This window comes from Cricetulus griseus, chromosome 5, assembly GCF_003668045.3.
Source record: "Cricetulus griseus strain 17A/GY chromosome 5, alternate assembly CriGri-PICRH-1.0, whole genome shotgun sequence".
NCBI lineage: Eukaryota > Metazoa > Chordata > Mammalia > Rodentia > Cricetidae > Cricetulus > Cricetulus griseus.
This window is the reverse complement of record NC_048598.1, coordinates 147,974,403-147,980,402: the sequence shown is the minus strand read 5'-3', so window position 1 is coordinate 147,980,402 and position 6,000 is coordinate 147,974,403. Positions and strand designations below refer to the sequence as shown.

General features: G+C 44.5%; 1 long non-coding RNA gene across 2 annotated transcripts; it reads left to right on the top strand.

Moving 5' to 3' along the window:
* The first annotated feature begins 339 nt into the window (after positions 1-339).
* LOC107978579 lies at positions 340-5,011 on the top strand. Of its 2 annotated transcripts, none has more exons than XR_003485401.2 (4): positions 340-459; positions 884-961; positions 1,078-1,194; positions 2,440-5,011. It is a non-coding gene; the product is annotated as an uncharacterized LOC107978579 (long non-coding RNA). The 2 variants fall into 2 exon arrangements; XR_004770298.1 differs by having other exon boundaries at positions 428-549.
* Positions 5,012-6,000: the final 989 nt, after the last annotated feature.

Genomic DNA, 6,000 nt, shown 5'->3' with positions numbered 1-6,000 from the left:
TTCCACCCAACCAGCTCCGGGGAGTGGTAAACACGCAGCACCGCTGGATGGTGGGACGTGCAGACTATCAGGGGAACAGAATGAGGCAGAGTTAAGCACGTGCTGTGACTAATCAAAGCCAGGGTGGGGTGTGGCTGGCATGAAAGAAATCGCCCTTTGGGCCCCCAGTACCTGACAGTCTGAGAAAACAGTCAGCCTCGCGGGGAGTGTTTATCCAGCTATGGGGGAACATGGCTGCAGTTATCTCGTTCACACTTTCCAAGCTGACCCGCTTCCCCGGCATGTTTGTTCAGGACAGGGTACGCCCCCCCCCCCCCCACGCATCTGATCCATCCCAGGGGAAGTCCCATATACAGGAAGCTAGCAGACAGGGCACGCCTCCCTCTACTCTGACCTGGGAAGAAATACTGAAACCCTTCCCCAGGCAAGACAGCTAACACTCCTTCCTATATTTCTAATGTGAGTTTGGCAGGGTTTGTAGGGAGATTCCTAGCACAAGGCACTGTGATTGGCACCAGTAACCTTTGCAGTACTGACTGTTCGCTAAATGTAATTTGCTGCATTTTTTCTTTTTTCTTTTCTTTTCTTTTTTTTTTTTTTTTTTTGGTTTTTCGAGACAGGGTTTCTCCGTGTAGCTTTGGAGCCTATCCTGGCACTTGCTCTGAAGACCAGGCTGGCCTCGAACTCACAGAGATCCACCTGCCTCTGCCTCCTGAGTGAGCCACCAACGCCTGGGGCATTTTTCAAACTAGAATAATCATTGTCGGTTGGGAGGGGGTTGCAACTTTTGTTTGCTCTTTGCTAGTATAGAAGTAATGTGTGGGCTACAAAAAGAAACAGATAAAACAGATGCATAAAAAAGAAATATCTTTACTTTTTATAGGATTGAAGAGTATCTGTTCAAAAGTTCGTGTCCACCCAGAACCTATGAAAGGAAAACAGAAGTAGAGCCCTTACAGAGGTAACCAACTTAAGGTGAAGTCCTACTAGAATAGGCTGAGCCCTAAGTGTGATATGATTAATAGCCTTATAAGACAGGGGAAATTTGAATATAGACATATAAGCAGAATTTTACAGATTTCAGAGACGAATGCTGGATGCCTGAAGTGACATCCCAAACAACACCAAGATCTGTTGCAAACCACCAAGCTGGACAGAACCTGCCCCTCCAGTATTCAAGAGGAATATGACCAGGTCTTGGATTGCAAACTTCTCCAGTACTTGAGGCAACCAGTGTCTTTTTGTTTTTCTGAGGCAGGGTTCTGAGCTAGAATTACAGTGTGTCCTGCCATACCTGCTCCAAGACAACAAATTTCTGTTGTTTAGAAGAAAAACACACCCCTGTCCCAGGAAACCAATAGAGCCTTGGCATCCAGCACACAGCGAGGCGCTGTGAGCATGCTCATTGCTGGCCTTCAGTTCTTTCTGCAGCCACACTTATCTAGGGAATGGATGTCTAGTCCACTTCCTCTGAGGAGATTTCAGCCGCAGCTCCCTGGATTGACCTGAGGCATCCACTGATTTTCCAAATGATTAAATAGCTGGGGGATTACTGAAATGTCCCCAATTCCTGCCATTACATCTACAAATTCAGAGTCCAAATCTGAAAGACCTTGTTACTTCCAGGTACAAGCAGAAGTCTCTCTGCCAGGTGGTCTGAGTGGCAGGTACAGCCAGGAGGGGACTGTGTACCAATCACACCTCTCAGGCTCTGTGTTCCAGGCAGCAGAACCTCAGCTAGTAATGTTTCAACCAGGAACTCTCCTTCCCCAGGCTTCTCCCAGCTCCGAAGAGAACATTGTCTCCACGTCCTTTACCCAGTAGACCATTGGCACCCCAGCCATGTTGGCATGCACTAGATAAGGCCCCAGTCACCCGCATTAGAAATCTTGGCAAAGGTTTGGGTTATTCTCCTTTCTTTGTTTTTTGTTTGTTTGTTTTGTTTTTGTTTCTTCTGTCCTTCCCCTAAACCATTCTGCCAAACCAACTAATGCAAATATTTTTAAAGATTTTATTTATTTATTTATTATGTATACAACATTCTGCTTCCATGCATATCTGCACACCAGAAGAGGGCACCCAATCTCATAAGGGATGGTTGGGAGCCACCATGTGGTTGCTGGAAATTGAACTCAGGACCTCTGGAAGAGTGGAAGAGCAGTCAGTGCTCTTAACCTCTGAGTCATCTCTCCAGACTCGAAAAGTTTTCTTTTTTTTTCTTTTTTTTTTTTTTTTTTTTTTGAGATGGGGTTTTTGTGTGTAGTCCTAGCTGTCCTGGCATTTGCTCTGTACACCAGGCTGGCCTCTAACTCACAGAAATCCACCTGCCTTTGCCTCCTGAGTGCTGGGATTAAAGGTATGAGCCACCACCAGCAAAGCAAAGTTCTTATAACTCTCCCTTGTAATATTTTCACAAATCCATCTTCCATCCTGTTTTAGGGCTGACTAAGGTCAAGACCAGCAGCGATCCATCATTTGGTCATGAGTGTCTGAGATGCTGTGCGATGAGGATAGCAGCTTGCCTACGTGGTCTGTCTTCTCAAACCTCAATCCCAGTTTAATCAGAAGGAAAACACCAGGCAAGGCCAATTTGAGGGACCGTCTGAAAACCACTGTGCCATATTCCTTAAAACTGCTCCAAAGACTGTTTTTGACACTGCTTCTTGCCAAAGAAGTCTAAAGCAGACACGATGGTTTAACAAAATGAGGAATCTTCAAAGCATCCCAGGACAGAAAAAGAACATTTGGTAAACACCAAGGACACCTGAATACAGTTGAGACTTTAGTAATTATGCCTCAATACTGGTGTATGAGTTATGAAAAATATACCATACTAATGTAAGATTTAATAGCGGAAACTGCATGTAGGGGACAGGGAAATTTCCATACCATCTGGGCAATTTTTATGTAAATTAAAAAAAACTACCTTAAAAATTAAGCTAACTCAGCCAGGTAGTGGTGGCATACACCTTTAATCCCAGGACTCAGGACGAAGAGGCAGGCGGATCTCTGTGAGTTCGAGACAAGAGGTAGTTCCAGGATAGCCTCCAAAGCCACAGAGAAACCCTGTCTCAAAAAAACAAACAAACAAACAAACAAAAAAACAAAAAAAAAGAATTAAGCTAACTCAGGAATCATATGATTGTAAATGAGTATGAAGATTGGGTAATTAGGCATGGCCACGTCTGTAGGATGACCTCTTCCCCCCTAAACAACAAAATTACCATTAACTCCACCCACTCCAGTTTTCTAAACACTAGAATTCAAAGAACTAGCCACTCTTTTGATAACAGAGGACAAATTCCATTTTCTTCTTTCCCCTGTGTTCCAGAGATGTAAATATAAACCCATAATGCATAGAGCAATTGTTACATTAATCTTGTGTGTGAGTGCCGGGAATGAATCCAGGGCCTCCCACATCCTAAGCAAGTACTCTACCATTGAACTACTTCTGAGCCCTAAATTTTAACATTGCCCAATCACAATTCACAATAATATGGTCCCAAGTTGTTTGGATTTTTAAAAGATTTACTAATTATGTCTGTATGTGTATGTACATGTGATTCCAGTGCCTAAGGTGGCCAGAGGCATCAGATCCCCTGCAGCTGGGGTTCCAGGCCATTGTGAGCCGCCTGACACTGAGTATTAGGAACTGAACACAGGTCCTCTTCAAGAGTAGTAGGCACTCCTAACCACTGAACCATCTCTCCAACCCCCAAGTTTTCTTTCCCACTACATGCTCAACATAAATCCCCGTCCAGGCTACAGTGGTCATGATAAACTCTTATATATCAAAGCTACATGGCCAGGTTGTGTAAAACCTGCTGGGCCCCAGCTCAAGGCTTTCTGATTCATGAGGCCTGGAGCAAGGCCTGGGAATTTGCATCTATAACTAGTCCCCAGTTTCTGCTGCCGGTTGTGGTCCAGGGAGCATAATTTGAAAATCCCTTTCATGATTACTTTTCCTTCTTTGTGTGTCTCCATACCTTTAGAGTACCATCTGAAATGTAGTCAGCATTTATTGGGGTCATAGCCACATAGACTTGTAGGATTCAGCTATGAGCGTAAGCAATAAGACTCCTATTCTCATAGCGCTTGCATTTTAGTCACTAGAGATTAATAAACGAGTGAATCACAGGCCACACTGAGTACTCTGAGAGGATAAGAGAAGGATGAATAAATGTAGCTAAGGGGTATGGAGACTCTTGTGTGCCTGGCCACCAGACATTCACCTCATTCTCTGTTTTTGTATTACCATTGAATTTCCTAGCAATGTTGGCTGGCAAAATGGAGCCTACTTGAATTACTTCATGCAGGAATGCTTAGATAAAATAACTGACACTCAATACTTTATAAACAACAGAAACTCCTGATTAACAGCTTTGTTGTAGGATATTTTGATCACACTGTGGCACTCCAAGACTGTTAAATAAATAACAGTTAAACCTTGTATAGGGGAGGAGGGGTGGGAGTGGACCCAGGAACTAGTGGACCAGAACTAGCCATAGAGAAGCCAGCAATTTGGATAGAGAAGATGCACAGAAAAGAAAAGGCAGGAACTAGAGTTTGAGCTTTTTTTTGGTTCTGGGAAGAAGAGATATAAGGTCATCTTGTTGCTACCCAACCTCTCTGAGCTAACAGGTTTTCACCCCAGCCTTTGAATCTTGAGTCTTATTTATAAATAAAAAGATAGAGACTTCATTTAAACCTACATATCACAGACCTGGCTTTCTGGAAATCCTGCCAGGCCAAGGCCGGAGTGGCCAGTGGGGCACTGACTACAGGGCCATGGAGCCATAGATGATAATTAAAATATTAGTAGATCCACATGTAGCCACTAAGACAACAGAAAAACATCAGTTCTGATGGCTAAGACATCCGTCATCTGAAAGACTCCTGGAGGCTCAGGCCCCCAGGATCTCGGTCCAGGACTGCGATGACCCCAATCACTGGGGGAGGTGGAAACTTGATGCAAACAGCAAGAGGTTTTATTGTAGTTGTTTAACGAGCTAGCACCATGTTAGCTTGGGCCTTTCATCCATCCACCATGGTGGATGGCTAGGAAAGACGCAGAGAAGCCACTGCATAGAGATCTTATAGGGCAGCATAAGGGGAGTGTCTAGGGATACACACAGGTTCAGGATTGGTGTGCCTTCAGGCTTGCCCTGTGTTGATTGGTCAACTGGTTGTTATGACCCATAGGCCCTCCCAGGGTGGTTGCTATGCTCTGCACGTCATTGCTGTGCACTTGTCTGTAAAGCACACCCAGAGCCATAAAACATAGCACCACCAGCTAACTTCTGGTTGGCTCCTTGCCACGAGGCAGGCATCTGACCTCCTAGTGACCAAGACAAGGTCAGGCAAGCATGTGCTAGGCTGTTATGGCTGCTGAAATGGGGAACTGGTCCCTTCATTCCCCCATTTTCTTTTTTGGAGATTCAAATCATGGAATTGCAGTCTCTCCAGCGTCCTCATCAGGGAGTGAGAGATATTGGCACCCCCCATGTAAGGGAGTTCCTTTTGACTTAGCATTTCAACCAGGGAAAATGGGTGACATATTCTTTCCCATGCTACTTCCTCTGACTTTGAGATGAAGTTAGGGACCCAAGAAGGTCGAAATGCTAGTCAAAAGCAAAAAGGGAATTTAGGCAATGGGGAATCCATCAGGAGCTTATGGTTGGCAGACTCTGTTGCAGAGACAGGGCGTGTCCACATCAGCTGGACTGGTTCACATTCACAGCATGTCCAGGGCTTGCAGTCTACTTAGGCACAGCCTGTAGTCAGCAACTGATACTCAGATGTGTCTGCCAGAAGCAGAAACCTGTTTAAGACATGTTTAAACTGGGAACAGACATTAAAACTTATTTACTGAAGCCCATAGTGCAGAAGAAACAGATATCTGGATATCTGTTCAAAAACCAGGAACGTATTTATAATTGAGTCCTAGCAAAAACTACAGATTTGGGTTAGAAGTGTGTACATTTTTCTTCTGTCCAGAGA